The 20,848-nt window shown below is 41.3% G+C and overlaps 1 protein-coding gene across 2 annotated transcripts in view; it reads right to left on the bottom strand.

Annotated features, from left to right (window-relative positions):
• Positions 1-20,848, bottom strand: part of LOC311524837 (uncharacterized protein) — a 208,916-nt gene that overhangs the window by 182,689 nt on the left and 5,379 nt on the right. Inside the window, exon 1 of one of the 2 annotated variants that reach the window (XM_084636380.1) lies at positions 12,675-12,735. The exons of the other annotated variant lie outside the window; for it this stretch is intronic. The gene's annotated coding sequence lies outside the window, so the exon portion shown is untranslated. Of the gene's footprint in view, positions 1-12,674; positions 12,736-20,848 lie in introns of those variants that run through there. 2 annotated transcript variants of the gene reach the window in all.

Below are 20,848 nucleotides of genomic sequence, written 5' to 3'. Positions count from 1 at the left end.
TCTTTGCCTCAAAGAGCTTACAAAGGAATCTGAACAACAAGAACTTACAGGTGTTCAGACCTGAACTTCACATCTGACTCCTACCTCTGTAACAGGCCAAACCAAAATTCTGATTCAGACCCCTATGCACATTGGGCTAGTTTGGATTAGGAGCTGAGCTCAGAGACACATCTGTAGTCTTCAGAGTAGCAGCCGTGTTATTCTGTATCAGCAAAAAGAACAGGAGTACTTGTAGCACTTTAGAGGCTAACCAATTTATAGAATTAACAAATCTTAAATCTTGTGTAATTATTTCTCAGATATACACTTTATAAAAGGAGTCCTACAGGCACAGTTTTTCATAATGAAAACCAAAAGCCCTGTGCACTGTGGGATCAAAAACATGCTAAGATTCTAGAACAGTGTTTTTGGCTAGAACGGAGAAGCATTGCTTTTGTCTTAAATCTATGCTACAATCCTTGCTACCGTGTAGCTAAAGGTTTCAGAGTAACAGCCGTGTTAGTCTGTATTCGCAAAAAGAAAAGGAGGACTTGTGGCACCTTAGAGACTAACCAATTTATTTGAGCATAAGCTTTCGTGAGCTACAGCTCGCTTCATGATCTTGCAAACATAAAGTCAGCGTGACTACACGTGCATAAAGCTACCAAATGTTTACTGGACTTGGGGTGCTACTTTCTAGCACAGTTTTGTGGAGAAGATTTTTCCTGATAGCATGGTTCTTTGAAAAAAAAAAAAGAAAGAAAAAAAAGTCCTTGTTCACAATGACCACAGAAGCCATGGTGTGTTTAATCATGTAACCATCATGTTACCGATCCTAGTGTGAACAAAGCTAAAGGTCTGTCATAGCCTGACAGCTAGTCACTTGCATTTTAAAGTAATAAATTCGGGGGAGGAAGTCGTGGGGACGAAACACTCTTTTCTAAGCGCAATTTGCTTTTTTTAAACAACAAAATGACCTTTTCTTCACTAGACTGTGCACATGTAAGACTGTCTTTAAAAAAAAAACAAAACAAAAAAAAAAAAGCAATCCCCTTTCAAACAAAAATTACAACATACACGTGCACCTCTATGCAAGTCAAAAAATATCTGCTTTGCATCACGTACGGTGGTTTTAAATTAGATCTCCTTTTTCCGAGATGGAAAAATCACAGTCAGCATTTGTATATAAATATTATTACACAGCTTGAATTTACAAGCCAGAAAACAGAGCATGCTGCATGATGTGCTAAAAATTCCTTGCTGCAAATTTTTCTAAATTAAAAAAAAAAAAATCACTGTTTATACAGTAATTCCAGTGTCACACACAATGTTCTGCTTACAGCAATTTGTGGTCCAAGTAGCTACAGAATCAACATCTGATTCTAAAATTAAAGTGCAAAGGCACCGAAAGAAATCAGTTCTGTTGCAGCTGCTGGTTGCACTCTTCAATGTTACAAATGAACTTAAAGACAATTCTAATATTCGGTCCAGACCACTGGGGTGGAGTGATTGTTTTTTTTCTTGTTGGTAGAGAATGCTCTGTGACTACCTGCATATCTGTGAATGGTAATGTTTTAATCAGGACTGTCAATCATTTCAGTGTGTCTTTCAAAAAGAAACAGATGAATAGTCCATGTCTAGCTGCACTTGCTCTATACTAATCCATCTCAATAATAGAGGTACATCTTAATTAATCCACAACAAAGCCTAAGAAAACTGTGCAGATTCGATGCCCAGGACTACAGACCCGGTCTTAACCTTTTACTACGATCAAGTGTAGTATCAGTTTAATGTAGGATAGTCTGATCCTCCAAATACATATTACTGAGTAGAACTTACTACTAAAAGTACTCAGTGGCACACAGTTGTACGTGGTTGGGAGAATCAAATGCCAAGTTCTTTACTGGGAGACTTTAACCTGCTCTTGTACGAAGATGGAGTCGATATTTTAATACCGTAAGTCTTTTCCTTCCCTAAACTACAATACAGCCTGAAGTTTCAAATTCCCATTCCCTACCCAAAAAGATAATAGAGCTAGAAAAGACTTCTTAATCCATCCAATTCTAACCCTCCTGTATCAGATAGTAAGATTTCTGCAGTCCTACGAGAAATTTACCAAATCCCCTTCCCCTGTCCTGATAGGCATCCATAGTTAATGGTTTGCTTTTAAAAGCTACATATTTTTACATGACCACAATTTGCTCTGTTTTATGTTAAAAACAAAACACTTTCTCTGGTAAAATTAATAATGTAACAGAAGATATATCAAGGATAGTCATCCATCCGAGTCTCAGAAGTCATGAAAGCTTTCAACCGGGTAAAAGCAATTACACAAAATGCTTATGGTAAATATGCTAAGTACAGAATAATAAGTACTTTTGAGTGGATCACAACATTTACACAAAATACGTTCCACGCAAAGTTTTAAGGCACAAAAATACAGAATTGTACAAAAACAGTTTTCTCTTGCCGTCTGTCGTACCTTTGTCAGCATAGTGCACAGGTGATTTGCTGCAGGAACCAATGCTTGAAAAAGGCTCAGGATACACAGCAAACTCTAATATCACAGTGTTAAGGGATCATGGAGTGCTTAGGAAATTGTAAAACAAAGGGGTTTGGTGCTTTTAAAACTGGAATAGTTTACCTAAGTACCTAACTGGGAAGACAACATTCAAGGAGGATTGTGGTTATTTCACAGACAGAGCTGCGAAGTCCATTGGAATCCTGTATAACAAAGGCAAAGGAGACATTACCATCTTTGGTGTGTTACATCGGGTTTAATAAAAGGATCTGAAACTAATAAAGACATGCGACGTTCACCCAAATCCCAGCAACGTTCTTTTAATTAAAAAATATATATATATCCAGGGGACTAAGACCCTGCTCCTGCTCCCATTGAAATCAATGGCAAAAACTCCCATTGACTTCAGTGACAGGATTGGGGCTTGAATACCTTCTGTCTCTAGGTCACTAGCACAAATCAAGCCCCAGGTGGGAACTGACCAGACACTATTACACCTGACAGCAATAAAGAGACCTGTGCCAAATGTGTTTGGTTGGTTGGGGGTGGTAGCGAAATTGTCAGTCCAGTTCATTGTAAGCACATGTCCCATTCACAAAAGACATTCGGAATGGGTCCCTTGCTGACGTTCTCAGCAGTGAAGCCAATGACTGCATGGGATATGAGGAATGAATATCCACCTCAGCCCAGATCAATTTTTCAGGGATGCTGATAAGGCAGCATGGGGGAATCTTATAATATGGGCAGCCCCAGAGCATCTTCTCATTGGACAGGATGCTGTCTGCAAGGCCGTCAATACATTCACACTGGTTTTTAAAAATGTTTTTTCTTGAAGATTTTGAGGGTGGTTTACTATATTGATACCAGTCTGACTTGGGCAGATTTAGAGAGCTCCGTACTGCAAAGAAACCTATTCTCCAAAGAAGTTTAAAACAAGGTCTACTTTCACTGCCCTTTTGTTAATTTCCGTAGTAAACAATGTTCCTTAAAGCTGGTGTAAAATGCATCCTGTACTCTCTCCTCCAAAAGGGTGATGTTGCCTCTACTGTGACTAGGTTATATATTTGCTTATTATATATCATTCTTCATAAGACTTAGGGAGAAGGGGTGGAGATGTACTGTTGCCACACAGCATTAGAAACCATCAGCTAAAGATAAAAGAGAGAGCAAGCTGCAGAAGTGACCTTTTCTGCAATAATAAATGTTACTAAAAGGTTAGAAAATGTCTGCGTGAAAGGATTTCATCATGACAGGTTCCTCTACTTTCCCTCCGCCTTTGTTGTACCAATAAAATAAAAACCAGCAGGATCTTATTAAAGGGAAAAAGGCAAAATACCACATTTATTGTGAATACAGAAAGAATCATAGTAAGCAGTTAGTTATAGTTATAACATTCCATTCAATCTCATATTTATTCACACATTCATTCATACAAACATACACACACAGGTTCTGCAAGGTTGTTATCATAGTTACCAGCCTTACAGTTGCTCATGCCAAGCCACTGGCCAGGTGGCCTGGACATGAGGAGGGAGCAGGGCCTTGTCAGATGCTCATCTGATGCTCCTGGAAGTTGGTTTGCAGAATCAGACCCCAAAGTTCTCACTTTTTAGAGTCTATTTTTATAGGAATTTCTTCCTATGCCAGTCTATGGGAATTGCTTCATCATGCTGTTGCTGAATCAATCAGCAGATAGCACATTCCTGAGGGCTCCAAGATGTTATCTTGTTCTTTGGTTCTCCCATCCTTGAGGCTGTTGGGTGGATTCCAGTCTGCCCTCCGGGGGGGGGGGGTCCTCTGGTTATTTCCACTTGACGCCTTCTTCAGCCGATGGACACTGGATTCTTAGGCTGGCACCTCCCTGATCATTCAGTTATTATCCACACCAAGCATCCATCCACAGACATCCTCTATCTCTATTTTAATCACAATTGTTAATACAACAAAAGGGTGGGGAGTCTCTGGGTGCTGTTTCTGTTGTTAGAGTATTGCTTTGAGTCTCTCTCTCTTGTGGAATTGCTTTGAGAATAGACTCTGTCTTAGCATGTACTAACACAATTAGCAGCTTGCAAGTTTCACACATAGAGGGAGAGAAACAGTACCAAAAACCAAGAGACCTCTTAATTAGCAATACCCTGGAATTTAAACTCTGGGGAATCAAACTCATTTGTGATTTTAATACAGAACTTCTTTAATATGATCCAATACCTTCCTCAGAAATCATTCCAGGAAGAGCAATGCCAATGCCTTCTCACTGATCATTCAGATCCCTGATCACAAACTCCCTTTACATTAATGGGCGATAGTCGCAATGCTTTGCAGCCAAACACATAACCCTCAGACACTGGAAGGACAAGATCACGGCCTCCAGCTTAGAGTCTATTTAATCAATGGCCTGTCTCTTCGTTTGAAGAGCCCATATTGTGATATTTAACCAGAGGCTCCAAACAGCAGCCGGGCTCCATTGCACGAGGCACTGTCCAACATACAGATGTTAGACAAATTAGATGCATTCTTAAACATCCGATGAAGTGAGCTGTAGCTCACGAAAGCTTATGCTCAAATAAATTGGTTAGTCTCTAGGGTGCCACAAGTACTCCTATTCTTAAACTATATAACTCAAAAGAATACAACACAACACAAGTCTAGAGAAGCCTTTCTCACAGAAATACAATGCCAGGAAGCTACAAATCTATACAGCTATATTGAGATGCAAGGTTTGTCTGGCAAAAATTCAACAAGGTGTCACACAAGTACCACTATAAAAGCGTTGTCACAGGATGATGCATTCTGGAACACATTTAACAAACAAGAAAGCCCCTGCCCAATTCACAGAAGAGGAGAATGTGTTTCTGGGCTAACTGTCTGCCATAGCCAGGTTAGAGAATACTGCACCCAGTTACAAATGTGGGGAAAGCGCTAAGCAAACAGAATTTCATTATCCACAATGACAGGTTTCAGAGTAACAGCCGTGTTAGTCTGTATTCACAAAAAGAAAAGGAGTACTTGTGGCACCTTAGAGACTAACCAATTTATTAGAGCATAAGCTTTCATGGGTAAAAAACCCACTTCTTCAGATGCATGGAGTGAAAATTACAGATACAGACATAAATATACTGACACATGAAGAGAAGGAAATTACCTCACAAGTGCTGACAGGGCCAATTCGATCAGGGTGGATGTAGTCCACTCCCAACAATAGATGAGGAGGTGTCAATTCCAGGAGAGGAAAACTGCTTTTGTGGTGAGTGACCAACACACAAACACCAGTTCCAGGGGATTTGGACATTTCTGATCATTCACTGGGTCAGTGAAGTATATCCTCATTTTTTATTTTACTATCCACTATTCTTTTAAAATATGATGGTCTGTCAGGAAACGTATTTATATTTTCACTTTATAATACAGTCCACACATTAGACTCAGTACACAAAACCAAATGTAAAACATATGCAAAAATTATCCACAATGGAATTTAACCTGGATACAGAAGTTAGCAACAGCACACCTACTTTTATGAAAAGAGCCATGAGATCTTTAACGAACATGGACCACAGGTTTAAATTTCACCTGGAAAAATTGTTCCTCTAGCAGCACTGAAAGCCAGTGTCTCTTTCCCATGTTTGTGCTGCACCCCAGCATAATAGAGCTCCAATCCCAGCTGGGGCCATTGGATGCTACCATAATAGAAATATTTACTACTCTTACTGTACACAACCAACAGATTGATGGCCGAGAGAAATCAAAGTCAATGAAAAGATATACTCCAATCAGACAAACTTGCACAGAAGCCCTTCTTATAAGCACAAATACCGATCAGCTTTCTTTCTGAGGAATGCTACTCTTAGTCCAGCAAGCTGGATATACTGCCTCCAAAACACACACACACACACCCCTCATAACAAACTGAGTCAGATTTGCAAAGCTACATGGTGGGACAATGGGGGATGCATTACTGACCTACAAAGTCAAGCATGAAGCTTGATTGTCCTTATCTGATCTATAAATACAGAACGTTACTACTGTGTTATAAAGACATTCAGCCCTCACATTTGATTGCATAATCTCCTGCAGCCAGGAATTCCACAAATTAACTATACATAGGGCTCCATGTTTGTCACGGTGGTCGTGGAAGTCACGGATTCAATGACTTTCCGCGACCTCTGTGACTTCTGCAGCAGCCAGTGTGGCTGACCCCAGGGCTACCCACACAGCTGGTTCTGGGGCCAGCTGCTCAGGTGGCCCTGGAGACAGCCACACCAGCAGCTGCTCGAGCGGCCCCGGGCAGCTGGCCCTGGGAACCGCCAAAGTAGCGGTCCCGGGGGTGGCCAAAGCAGCCACGGTTCGGCAGCTCCTAGCAGCGGTTCCCGACAGCAGTCCCTGGGTGGCCAGAGAAGCTGCTACTAAGTGGCCCCGCCCCCTCAGCCACCTGGGGCGCCCCCCGCAGCAGCCCCCTCCTGGATCACCCACCCATCCCACCCAAGATTCAGTCAGAGATATATAGTATAAGTCATGGACAGGTCACGTGCCGTGAATTTTTGTTTATTGCCCATGACCTGTCCCTGACTTTTACTAAAAATACCTGTGACTAAATCGTAGCCTTAACTATAAGGCTTTTCCCTGTGCTCTAATTTTACCAGTCACTACTTTAATCAAGCAGCTCCTTTTTGTTGTATTGTTGACAGAACGACAAGGAAGGGTTGACTGATTATACCCTGCACAAATTCTGAATACCTCCATTATCTACCCTTTAGCCCTTCTTTCCAACACACAACCATAGTCTCTGTCATTACTTGTTATGTATAAATCCTTCCACACCTTAACCACCTTTATTGATCTTCTCTGTATCTTTTCCATTGCAGCAACTAATCTACTATAAGTAATCAATCTGGTTATTTGTTTTCATTGTTAACAAGTACTGATTGAAACAAACCACCCTAAGAAGCAAGGAAAGTAGTGATTTTCTATATAGAATGGGGTTACGGGAGAGCAGTGAGGGCTCACGGAACTAGGGAGCTGGGCTATTAGATCTGGGAAATTAGGATCTTCAGCATGACTGGGGAGCTACAGGCAGTGGGAGCCATAAACGTTCTCCAGTGCTGCTTCCTAGTCCCACTGCCAACCTCTGTGCTTCACCCTCATTAACGAATGCCGAGCTCTTTTCATTCCATTTCTCTTTGCAATGCTGTCCCTCCCCCCAAAAAAGCGCCGCACCCCACCCCAGCTGTCAAGCTCGGGTTGAGTAGCATTGGAGAATGGAAACATTTGGCCACACTTCTCATTTCCATCACTTTTCTACTCCAAAACTGGTTAAGAAAATCTCAAGCAGTAACTCCTACATTTTAATAGCTCGAGTTCTGATACTTAGCCTGTGTCCAAGAGACAGTAAAGATGAGTTACTGAGTGAAATTCGAAGCCTTTTGGAACATTTAAGTTTTTAAGCAAGAGGAAGCCAAAGAAACATGAGACAAACAGGCCAAACTTTTAAAAGGAAGCATTTCTAAATGTTTCCCCTTCTAAAATTTGCACATGCTTTTAGTTACATGAAAATTAAATCGTTCCAGGAAGAGTTACTGTGCCTGACAGAGAGACTGAATTCAACCTTTAAACTGGAAAAATGGGATTTTAAACCTGCTTTACCTAATCTCAGCATTACCTTTACTACAGAGTCTGCACGATACGCCATTACAGTATTCTCTGTACTGTTGTTTATTAATTACTTTTATTCAGGGGCTGAGGAGCACCATTTAAATGGGGACATAAATTCCCCCCCCCACACACACACACAAACCTGATCTCTTCCCCTTTCAGGCACCCCCTCTGTCCACGAGCAGCCTGGCACTCCCCTACCCCCTGGCCCATAAGCCCCTACACCTCTTCCCTCCAGAAGTGAGATAGTGACATTGTTTTGTTTTTGCAGACATCATGGCCTATTCGTTCCTCTACTTTTTTTTAATTCACCAAAACATTCTCTTTTGTTTTTTTAACTGATTATGCAGTGTCAGCCCCTCTAACATGCAGCATGGACAGATACCTCCACTAAGGTGTACACAATGACTTCAGAGTCTTTTCTTGGAGTAACCTGCTACCAGAGCCCACTAAATTTGAATTGTAGACTATTTTTGTCAATGTGCATTACTCTGTATTTGTCCACATTGCATTTCATCTGCCATTAGGATGGCTAATCTCCTTCCCTGCCCACCCCAAGGGCATTTAAGTTGATCAGGAGTTTCTTGCAATCCTAAAAAAAATTAATCAACGCAAATAATGTAAAGTGCAAATTTCACCAGCTCACTCTGCACTTCTTCTTGCAAAGCATTAATATAGTCAATAAATACTGGACCAACAGTGGGACACTTCATCCCATTCTGATGAGCAGCTGCTCATCAAACTCTGTTTCCGGACACTAAACAAAAGAGGGATACGAACCAAAACACTAGCCACCAAACCCCTGAATTTTAGAGGAGGGCGTGGAATTCTGGATCCTAACATAGGGGTGTCAGCCACTCCTTCCCAAACAATGTGTAGTGCAAAAGAAAATATTGTTATCTATTTTTCTTCTGAATTCTTTATGTCCACAGTTCAGCATGACACTTAAACACATGCTAATTTTAAGCACATTAGTAGTGCATTGAAGTCAATGGGACAGCTCACATGATTAAAATTCCTAGCTGAATCAGAACTTCCATGAGGGAGTTTATCTAAAGCTTTGTTTCAAAATTAACTGGGTCACATTCATTGTCTACTATTTCATTAACTTTCCATTTAAAAAAAAATCAATTTGGAGAGTCCCCACTTTCCTTATAGAAGCCTCAGTGGGTCTGCCCCAGCATATCTGGTTAATCCAGGGAGGGATTATTGTACCCTCAATTAGACTCTCAATCATTTTGAGAAAATAAGGCTTATGATGAGGAAAGTTTCAGGGAACTAGGCATATTCTGTCTAGAGAACAGGAAATTGAGGAGAACCAGGGCCAGCTACAAAGGGATAGTATCAACAGGACAGGACTCAATTATTCTCATCAGCCAATGAGGACAGTACAGATAGTAATGAGTTTAAGCTGCAGCAGGGAAAACAGACTTTGAAGTGAGCTGTAGCTCACCAAAGCTCATGCTCAAATAAATTGGTTAGTCTCTAAGGTGCCACAAGTACTCCTTTTCTTTTTGCGAATACAGACTAACACGGCTGTTACTCTGAAAAAAATCTGCACAGATCTGCAATGAAGCCACTGCCAAGGGAAGTTGTGGAATCACCCACTCGTGCTGAGGACATTCAAGGCAAGCCTAGAAACCCATCCAGTAACGCTGGTTTAGGAATAATTAAATCAGTCCTGCCACACAATGAGAGGGATGAGCTTGATGGCCTCTAGAAATACAATTTCAGGCTTAATTAGGTTGAATGTATGTATATTTCATTGCTTCCCTTGCTTCATTTACAGGGTGGTGGTTTCCCCTTATTCACATTTTCCTTTTAACCTTAATGTCAGTGTTGCAACCAATTATCCAGCAGTTTTAATTGGAGATGAGATATTGACCTACATGTTTCCTATCCTCCAAATGGTACAGATTTGCATAATGATTTAACACCCATCTTACTAACTGGAATTCAGGTTTCTTTAAATACAAAGGTAGGAATTGACCTGTATCAAATTGCCAATAGGGTCTTATTCTTTGTGGTGGTAACCGAGCTTCATATTTTCTGATCATTATTATGAGACAGCCGCAGTAGCAGATAATTTACAGCACAGCCCCTAGATCAGCTTTCTCAAACTACTATAAGGTTTTGTTTGTCAGTAACCAATACTTCCCCTTTAAAAATTTCACCATACCACTCACTACTAGACTGTGCAAATGTGCCACCAAAACTTTAGATACCCAGACTATCTTCCTATAGACTGCAGGTCACTAACATCAGTAAATTCCCTGAGTCAGTAAAAAAAGAAAACTACAAAGAAAACTAGGTTTCAGAGTAACAGCCTCCTTAGTCTGTATTCGCAAAAAGAAAAGGAGTACTTGTGGCACCTTAGAGACTAACCAATTTATTTGAGCATAAGCTTTCATGAGCTACAGCTCACTTCATCGGATGCATACTGTGGAAACTGCAGAAGACATTATATACACAGAAACCATGAAACAATACCTCCTCCCATCCCACTCTCCTGCTGGTAATAGCTTATCTAAAGTGAAAACTAGCAGGTTTAGTAGAAGAGTGGTGCTTAGAGACCTCAACCAAGATCTTAGAGAGGAGAAGATAGGTGAAGTAATAGCTTTGAAGCTTACACACTCTTCTTTGGGTTTTCTACAGTAACAGCAACTAAGATCTTGTGAATTCAAAATCAACTTTTTACCAAAAAAAAAAAAAAAAGTCTTTGGTTAAAGGCAAAATAATTAAGAATTTATTTTTCTTCCTTATCCTGTTGTAACTTTCCACACTACTCCCCCACTCCTGTGAGCCTTACTCCGGCAAAACTCCTACTTAAGTCAATAGGAATGTTTCCACAGTAAAGCCTGCTGGATTGGGCCCATGAATACTTGACTTAAATACTGATATACAGCTGGCTTTAAATAAAAAAAGACGTAGATCCTGTTCACCTACGAGTTTCCTTTGAAATCATAAATGTTCTAACCTGTAAGGTTTCTGTTTTTTCTATGTATGTAGTCTGGGTATTTGGAGGAGGGGATGGGAAGGAAATTAGTCAGCAAAATATTAAGGTGTTGAGACTTGGTAATTATATCAAACTAGGCAGTGCTGTAATAGTCCAGCGCTACTTTTAAGGAGGAAGGGCTGAGTTAAACATTTATTCCACTGCAGCATCCTGAATAGTAAACGAATTAGGATAAGCAAATACAGATAATGCAACTCATTCTGTGAAGAGAGACAGACACACAATCCATCAACACCCCTCACTCCCTTCTCCCTCTGTGTGCTGAACTAGCTTTGCAGGCTAGGTGTCAACTAGAAACCAGTCTCTCCTCCCACACCCACCCAAGGTGTCAGTAATGTGCTACTAAAAACAGATTAATTAAAGGGGGGGGGCTGTAAAAGGAGGTGGGATCCATTTGCCCAGCAGAAATCCCCTTTGGAAATTGCAAGCAACAGCAGCTTCTCTGCCGCGGGGCGGGGAGGCGGAAGGGAGGGAGGCAGGCAGACAGTGGGGATGTTTAGAGGAAATTTACAATCATTTCCTCTCTGTGGTTTGGTTACAAATCAACAACATCCTGTTCTTTTGTGAGGCTCAGGGGCGCCTGCCAGGCTGATCGCTGGAGTCCCTTAAAGCCACAGAGCAGCAGCAGCAGCCCCCCACTTCTCTGTGCGGTACCCACCCCCCCGGGGAAGGGGTGAAAAAGCGATCTGCAGGGACAGTAACGTTGCTCTCCTGTACGGTCACTTGTCGATGGAAATGCAACACTTTCCAAATGAAAAACCATCCCTAGCCTCGAATGTGTTCAATGCAAACTGCCTTCCACTGCCCAGCCCTTTAACCTCCAGCTGGGGGAGATCAGACTGCAGAGAGCCTTCTGAACAAAAAAAACCTTGACTTCAGAGGGCTTGAATCAGTAAATGACAGCATGCGGGAGGGAGGGAGAGGAGTTTTCACACAAGGTTACACACACAAACACACGCCTCTCCGGCTGTTTACTGGGGGGGACAGGGAAAGGAAGCAGGGCAATTGCCACCTCCGTGCGAGGAGGGGTTTGGGTTTATGGTGTTGTCCGACGCTTTCCATCACCAGGGTGTAATATTCCAACTCAAATTAAAATCACACAACCCTGGATAACCAGGCGGCGTGTAAACGCGCCTCGATCTGTTTGAATCTTCCCCCGTCGATGTTAATTCGGAACGTACTCCTTCCCCCGTTGTTCCCTCAAGGAAATGTACTGTCTCGAGACTATTTTAGCCTTTTCTTTATAACCTCGGAAATAAACGAATCCTTCATCAATACATGCGTCTTTTGCCATACATCTCTCTCTCTCTCTCTCACACACACACACACACTTTTACATATTCACTGAAGCAGTTAAACCCAGAAGAAAATACTTAAAGTCACATTATTACAGCCCACAAAGGAGATTGGGTTAAAACATGCAGCTATTCACAGCCAGCCCTCTGAGAATATCAAAGATCTAGCTCATAAAATGAATTTACAATTGAAAAAAAAAATCTGTAGTTTTACCTGAGTTCAGCCACTGGGCTAACTGCAAAGCATTAGTCCCACTAAAATGCTGGCATTTTAAACCTTAACCTCAGATATACAGTTAGCTGCCACCTAGCTGTTGTATAACTAAATCTATACCCTTCTGTTTCAATTTGTACATTGCTCCATTGCCATAGGTTAGGTCCTGAAATGCAACAGAAAAGGAATTCAAGGTGCTTTGGTAGTCAGCAAATGGTTGCGAGCTCAAATGATTTGTACATATGCATGAACAAAAAATTATTTAAAGCAACTGCCCTAACAGCCCCAAGCTGATTTTCCACAGCAAAGTCTTTCTAAAGCAGGGAAACACAATTTTTAATGGGAGGGATTTAAAAAGGAAACAGCAGAAAATAAGGTTTTGGCGATCAAACCCGATTCTAAAGAAAAAAGTATCGGATAAAGAAATTGACATTGAGTCACTTATGTTTGAGTTTTATCTTGTGCTATTACATTCACTGTAGATGTTGATCTATTTCTAATAAGATCACCTATACTTCAGGAGCTTAATCATGCTGTAACAAACATGCATTGTCCTCTGCTCTGATATCAGCGTCCAATGCATAGAAAACTTTTGAGTTTTCTCTTGTTATCTCTTGTCAGCCATGTAGTACCAAAATGTAATCTGATTAGAAGGGGGTGGGTTCTACCTGACATTTTTTTAAGCGTCTGCTTTACTGTTAACTAATTAGATCACTGCCAAACCAGCTTTGCAGTGAAAAATTCTTTCATGTTTGGAAAAAATTAAGCCACTTCTGTTTAAAATTTAAAAGGATATTACTTTTAACAAGGGACACACTATTTTTCCAGATTGCTATTGATAGTTTGTAGTTATCTTTATGAACTAATGCAGGGAGGGGTGAGAAAAGCAATCAGGATAGCATTTGTACTTTTCAGGAACACACAGGCCTAAAATTTATTTATTGCTGCAGTCATATGAACACCTAGAGGGTAGTAAAATGCTGTTTTATGCTTGCTCTGACATTTAATAATAATATTTTTACCCAAGGATGCTGCATTTGTCAGAGAAGAGGCTTTCTCCATCTGGAAATTCAGGGTGTATTCTTTCCTAAATCACAAATAGAATTATATACATTTAAGTAAGGGGTGATAGTGGGCACCAGTTTACAGTATCATATTCTGCTTTTGCATTTTCTCTTTTTCATTGCATTTTTTAAAAAGGAAAATATAACTATCATAACAACTTCTTGTGAACCCATAAAAAACAACCAATTTGTTCCAGATGTGACCAAGTTAAGCAGAAAATGAGCAATACAACCACACTATATATTTTGTTATGTAGAGTGTAAATTCTGGGATAGGAACTTATTTTTCCCCCATGTTTGTACAGCACCTAGCACAATGGGTCCGGGTCCATGACCAGGGATCCTATATGCTATGGTAACACAAAAACAAAACAAAACTATTTCCACCTCCCCATATCCATGTATTTGCATTTGTTCATTTAGTTGCTAGAAAAGTCTAAGTCACATAGGGATGCCTGGGAATTCAGCCCACTAATTAAGTTTATAAGCAGAACTGTGTTTCTGGAGATTATTGTCTTGAGCAGCAAATAAATATTCAGAAAAAAATAAAATAAGGTAATTGAGATGATCTAATCAATTTGAGAAACAGAAATATATTTCTCATAGGTCACTTGTTGTTCTATTGTGCAACAGCTGACATCTATAAATTGTCGAGTAATCAACATTCCCATCTATGGATGCTGAGTGGGTTCAATTTCCAGTTTGGGCTGAATGGCTACAATGTCCATATCAGAAGGGAGACACTGTTTGGGGACGGGATGGGTTATTCTGCCAACTTGTGAGCCAAAACGACCCACAGGTCTTCTGTATGTCCAGCAGCCTCAGAAAAGAATCCCCTTTAATCATTACAACTGAGCCATGACTCTTCTCTACTACGTGGGGCACTACCTAAGTACAATACATGTACTTGTAACGGTATGTCTAAGGTCCTTATCTTGCTTGGTTCCAGTTGAAGAACTTCCATTCAACTCAATGGATTTTTGCCTTAAGTCAACGGCAAAGTATGTTGACAATATTTTTAGTCTAGCTCAGATTTTCATATTGAGACACAACCAGAACATAGCAGCTATATGTCAACTTGTTACCCTTGAAAAAAGGAGACAAATATTTCACAGGAGTGCTGAACCTCAGTTGTTATCCTCCTAATACTGGCAACATTTTGAAAAGCAAAAAATCAGGAAATGAGCTTGTGCAGCTAGAATTACTAGGCTTCCACACAAGTCAAATATTATATCTACTATTCATCTATAATTATACAGCCCAATCTCATAAACACTTACACATGAGTAAAATTTTTATTAAGATGATGTTTAAAAAAAGTGAACAGTACAGAGTTTAAACGTAGAAGTTTCTGTTTATCAGGGAATAATGTACAGATGATCAACGGGTATGAAGTTCGGTTTAAGATTGGATGGCGTAAGGAATACATAATCTGCAATATCCCCGACTAGGGATGAAAGGTTAACGGGTCAAAGTACAGACATTGAGATATGAGGGTATGTTGTTCATATAATGGCTATGTTTAGGTGTGGAGTATAATGAGTGGATACGATGATGAGGATGGATTGACCCTCATTTGGTGAGATTTAATGTTCAGTGAGTTTATGGTTCCAGTTCATATGGTCCAAAAGACAAAGTCTCTCGGTCTATTATACACATGAAGAATCCTATTGGAGTCAATGGGACTCCTCACATATAGAAAATTACTCACATACTTAAGTGCCTGCAGAATCAGGTACACTGTGATTGCAAAAAGGAATAGCCCTGCCTTATACAGTTTATCTTCAAAGACTTCATTTTGGGGGATATTAGCATGCCTGTAATAGGAATCACAGGGAACTAAGCAACTATAGCACATGCTTTGGAAAACAGTATTTCCAATTGATATAAGCACCTCTCATCTCAAAGGAGCCAAGCTTATTCAGAGCATGTAAGTACACTACTCTGTAGAGTACCACTTTGTGCCTGTAAAATGTAAGCCCTTTGAGGCAGGGAACATGTCACGTGCTTGGCACAGATTCCCAACTGCACAGCATTATGTACAACTGAGCTTGGTTTTGTTTAAAAAAAAAAAAAATGAAGAAACTTGTGTAGTATCACACAACACAATAAGAAAAGGAGGACTTGTGGCACCTTAGAGACTAACCAATTGATTTGAGCATAAGCTTTCGTGAGCTACAGCTCACTTCATCGGATGCATACCGTGGAAACTGCAGCAGACATTATATACACAGAGACCATGAAACAATACCTTCTCCCACCCCACTCTCCTGCTGGTAATAGCTTATCTAAAGTGATCACTCTCCTTACAATGTGTATGATAATCAAGGTGGGCCATTTCCAGCACAAATCCAGGTTTTCTCACCCTCTCCCCCCCCACACACAAACTCACTCTCCTGCTGGTAATAGCCCATCCAAAGTGACCACTGGATGGGCTATTACCAGCAGGAGAGTGAGTTTGTGGGGCGGAGGGTGAGAAAACCTGGATTTGTGCTGGAAATGGCCCAACTTGATTATCATACACATTGTAAGGAGAGTGATCACTTTAGATAAGCTATTACCAGCAGGAGAGTGGGGTAGGGGGAGAGAAAACCTTTTGAAGTGATAAACACCCATTTTTTCATGGTTTGTGTGTATAAAAACGTCTTCTGTACTTTCCACAGTATGCATCCGATGAAGTGAGCTGTAGCTCACGAAAGCTTATGCTCAAATAAATTGGTTAGTCTCTAAGGTGCCACAAGTACTCCTTTTCTTTTTGCGAATACAGACTAACACGGCTGTTACTCTGAAACACAACACAATAGCACCAATAGCCCGTTCTGTTCTAATGCATCATCCCATAGCCCTCCGTCTAGGGGCAGAAACGCCATGTTCTCCTTCTCCACCCCTGAAGTGATACCCAGGCAGCCAGACTCACATTCACTTTTTGATTAAGATTCAAGAATGAAACGGTGCATGTGCCTACAGTCAGGTAAGGCAACAGAACAAAACTGCAAGGGAAGGAAGGAAACAAAAGAGTTGGTGTTTATTCTGCAAAACAAGATGTGACTTATCGGATGTGAGTAATACCAGGATACAAGCAACAGGTGCCCGATGAGCAAGAGGAAAACCCAGAGCTTTCATCTTCACAGCAGAGGTGGACAAATGTCATTTCTCCATTTGTAAAATGGGGGTACATAGGGCTGCAAGGCTTCAATGCAGAAATGTTTGCCAAGTCATTTGAGAGTCTTAGTTGGGAGAAAGATGGGCTAGCACTATTTGGTATTACCCTGACAATAGGTGCCTCTTACATTGATCCCAGACTCCTTATCAATTCGGTGCTGCATGCTGGGACATTTCAGCCCCCCTAAAGTGGTAAGAGAAGACTATTGGAGGCTTTTGGGTCCTACTGTTGCAGAATTGAGAGGGCCAGCAACCTACCACCTCTAGAACCATACCCATAGGATGGTGCTCCTACCTACATCTCCTCGCTAAAGCGAGAGCGGGTGGAGGCTTACCTCACAGAACAGGAAGCCTGAGGATGTTCGGTTCTAGATCATCAAGCTCTCTGATCTAAAGAGGATGGCACAAGATGCAGTAGAAAAGGGAAGTGGTATCTATCGTGACACTGGGGAAGGCTAGATGAGGGGGGAGAGAGAGCCGTTAGCTGTCCCCGACCCTCTGGGACCCATGCAAAACTCATGAACTGTTTGTGTGAGCCTTTAAGAGTTTCATCCGGCTCTCATCTCTATGCAGCCAAGGCAGCAACATGTCTACCACGGCTGGCCTTCTGACTGACTTCCGTATGTTAGCCTAGATCTGGCTGTGGCTGAAGATTGCAGATCTATACTTCTGCCAAACTGGGGGCCAGTGTTTCACCTGTATCTACTACATTGCCAATTCAAAACAGGATTCCTGCTAATATATTTCCCAGCCATAACAGACCAATATACTAAATATTGTTAGCAAAACATAAAAGATAGACTAATAGAGTAGAACAATTTCTCCAACATACATCTGACCAATACATTTGATATTATACACTGCAGATTAGCACCCCCAATTTCGCCCACCCCGTTTATTATTGGAATCACAAGATGCGCCCAGCACAGAAACATTATGCTTGAGGAACACAGACTGCAATATTTTGCAGCAGGGTTAAAGCTATTTCCAAGCATGTGGCATGGTTTCTCACTGACAGAGATCGGACGTTGCAGGCTAAAAGCCAGGATATGAGATGCCTCTAGGAGACAAGCCATAAAACACTGCAACCTCCTTTCCTCACTCCCCGCGTTTTTAACAGGAGGTTTCCATTCTGCAGTTTCCCTTTAGGTATTGTGTTTGGAAATGGTTAGCAAATAATAAAAGAGAAGAATGTTCTCAGTATTATATCTGCCACAGATGGCAAAACTGCCTATATGGGCATTCTTTGCTTTCCAAAATGAAGACCAAATTTTAAGAAGCTCCTCTCATGCACAGTTGTTTGAGTTCACACTCACTGTGATTATGCGTGTAAATAAGGTACTGCATGTGCAATTTACTACTAAATGGCCATTCCTGCACACAAGTATCCCATATGCATGCTAAATCACCATAATGTCATAAACCTGCCGGGAGGCATCCCAAATCTTCATGGAGGACCCCAAAAGGCTAAATTCTGTATGTGTGTCTTGGAGTTAGCTTAAAGATGGTAAAACTCAAGTAGCCAAAGATTCCCCTGTTGTCTACACATCTGAAATGTCTCGACAGCATAAATTATGCCGGGGGTAGTCAATTATGTTTTCTCAGGGTATAGTCAAGATCCAGACTCCAGAGAAAATAACAATTACAAAAATAATAATAAGTAAATAAAAAGATTTCAGGGTCCATTCCAGAGCTTCTGACAGGCTGGATTTGGCTCAGGGTCCATCTATTGACTACCTCTGAATTATGCATTCCCCAGGGAGTTGCAATTTCACTTACTAAATTGTCTTCACGTTTGCCTTTCCTCAGATGGTCAATTAGGAACCAGGTATTTCCTAGAACTGCCCACTATGGGTCTACATGCAAATACCCCTTTTTGGAGACCTGCCAGCCCACATTCTCAGAACATGCCCATCTGGAGACCCATGTCAGAAAATCAGCCACTCCAAGGTGAACTGGGAAGGAGATTGCTGTCTGCTCGTTAAACACGTCACTTAATCCAAGTTCTTGTGGCCCAGCCAGATTCCAGCTACAGAAGGGAGTGGGGAGGAAAGGAAAGACATTTGTCTGACCTCTGAATATTAACAAGCCCACAGCTTTTCTTCCTTTTATCCGTATCCGATACAATTTTTAACATTAGTTTTGTTCTTGTGTAAAGTGCAGGCTCAAATGCTCTCTCTATCCGCACACCAGGCAATGGCAGGACAAGAGTCCTCCCCTGGTCCAGTTCTATAGCCTGTGTTACACAGAAGGTCAGACTAATTGACCACAGTGGTCTCTTCTGGCTTTTGAATATGTGTATCTGTGTAATTGTGAAGAAAGGCTACACTCTAATGATAGCTACTATAGGACACTGGGAAACCCAGTTCTCCGAAAATGCACTAGCTAGGGCTGCTTTTTTTTTTGGAAATTTGTGCCTGTAACTTGGATTATTCTGCCTATGTCCATACAGCTTGGGGAGTGAATTCTGACCTTCCAATGGCTAAAGTGCTCAAATGTGCAACACAGAAAGGGTTTTGTCATGTGGGCATTTGAACTCGCACACGCTCCCTCACTCTGCTTGATGACATATACAGACTCAAATGTCAGTGTGCTGGCACTTTCCGCTTGATAAGTGGCCAGGCTGTCAGAAATACACTCCCTTGTTGTCCCTCTGCCATTTAGTCCCCGTAATACTTAGCACTCACCTGAGGATCTCAAAGTTTCCTTTACACACAATAACTAATCACGAATGGCCGAAAGTCTGTGCTGTCGCACGGGTGTAATTCGTAAAGTCATACACGTAAAAAAGCCAAAAGAGGCTGAGAATTTAAAAATTGGACAGTAAGAGACCGTGAATCCCAGTGATGGCTGAACCTGGGGATATTCTAAACAAAAAGAGCTTTCAGCCATTCTCGTCTCTGTTTCCATCACTTGACACTACAGCCAACAGACATTGTAGGCTTCAGAGTGATGTTTGAGGTTATTGCATATGCTGGGTGCGTTGTTGGTGACTGTGTTATGCTGGAAGACTTGTGTGGATTTGCATAAGTGGCAAATGAAGGGTTGTGTTGCAGTGAGAGGCTGTGTGTGTTTGGGGTTCGTGTGTGCGCTGGTTGTATTGTTGTGTGTGGGTTGTGTTGTGCTGGGAGAGTTGTGTGGGTGGCGAACAAGGGGTTTGAGTTGCAGTGAGAGCCTGAGGTGTGTTTGGGGTTAATGTACACACTGGTAGTAATGTGAAAGTGGTTATGTTCATTTGTGCCTGGAGGAGTTGTGCTAGGAGAGTTGTGTGCATTTGCATGGGAGAGTTGTATGTGGGTTGTGTTCTACCGGGAGATTTGGTATGTGTGAGGAGCAGCTGGGCCAAGTAATGTACCATCTGTGCAGTCTCCCTCACATAACCAATTAAACTGTTGCATGCAAATTAGCTGTAGAGTAAAAGGATGGCGATTGGTTGAGTTACCTCAGCTATCACAATGGGCTAGGACTCTTGGCATGGCATAGATGCTTGCCTTACTGTAGCTGTACACTTCATGGATGTAATTCGGAAAGTCAAAATGGCTGAGAACTTAAAAACTGGATGGTAACAGACCATGAAACCCACTGATGATTCAACCTGGTGATATTCAAATGAACAAAAAGAACCCTCAGCCAAGCATATAGCTGTTTCCATCGTCTCACACTCACTCAACAGATATAATACACTACTGAGTGACATTCATGGAATATTATTAGATAGACCACTGGTAGCCACATAAATAAAAGTGAATGGGAACTTAATGCAGAGCACAAAAGGTCCATTAAAATATCACTTGTAGTCTATTGCTAAATTAATCCTATGCACAATACTAAAACCTGAAACTGTATGGTCATTTGAAGCACAAGCAGGAATAATCTGAGTACAGAATAAAGACAGTAGAGGAGGAACAGGGTCATATGTCTGCCAGTCATCAGGATTTCCTCTTTTAC

This window comes from Lepidochelys olivacea (assembly GCF_965140295.1).
Source record: "Lepidochelys olivacea isolate rLepOli2 genome assembly, chromosome: 8".
Lineage (NCBI taxonomy): Eukaryota > Metazoa > Chordata > Testudines > Cheloniidae > Lepidochelys > Lepidochelys olivacea.
Note: the sequence above shows the minus strand (reverse complement) of the source record. Positions and strands in the feature narration are given on the sequence as shown.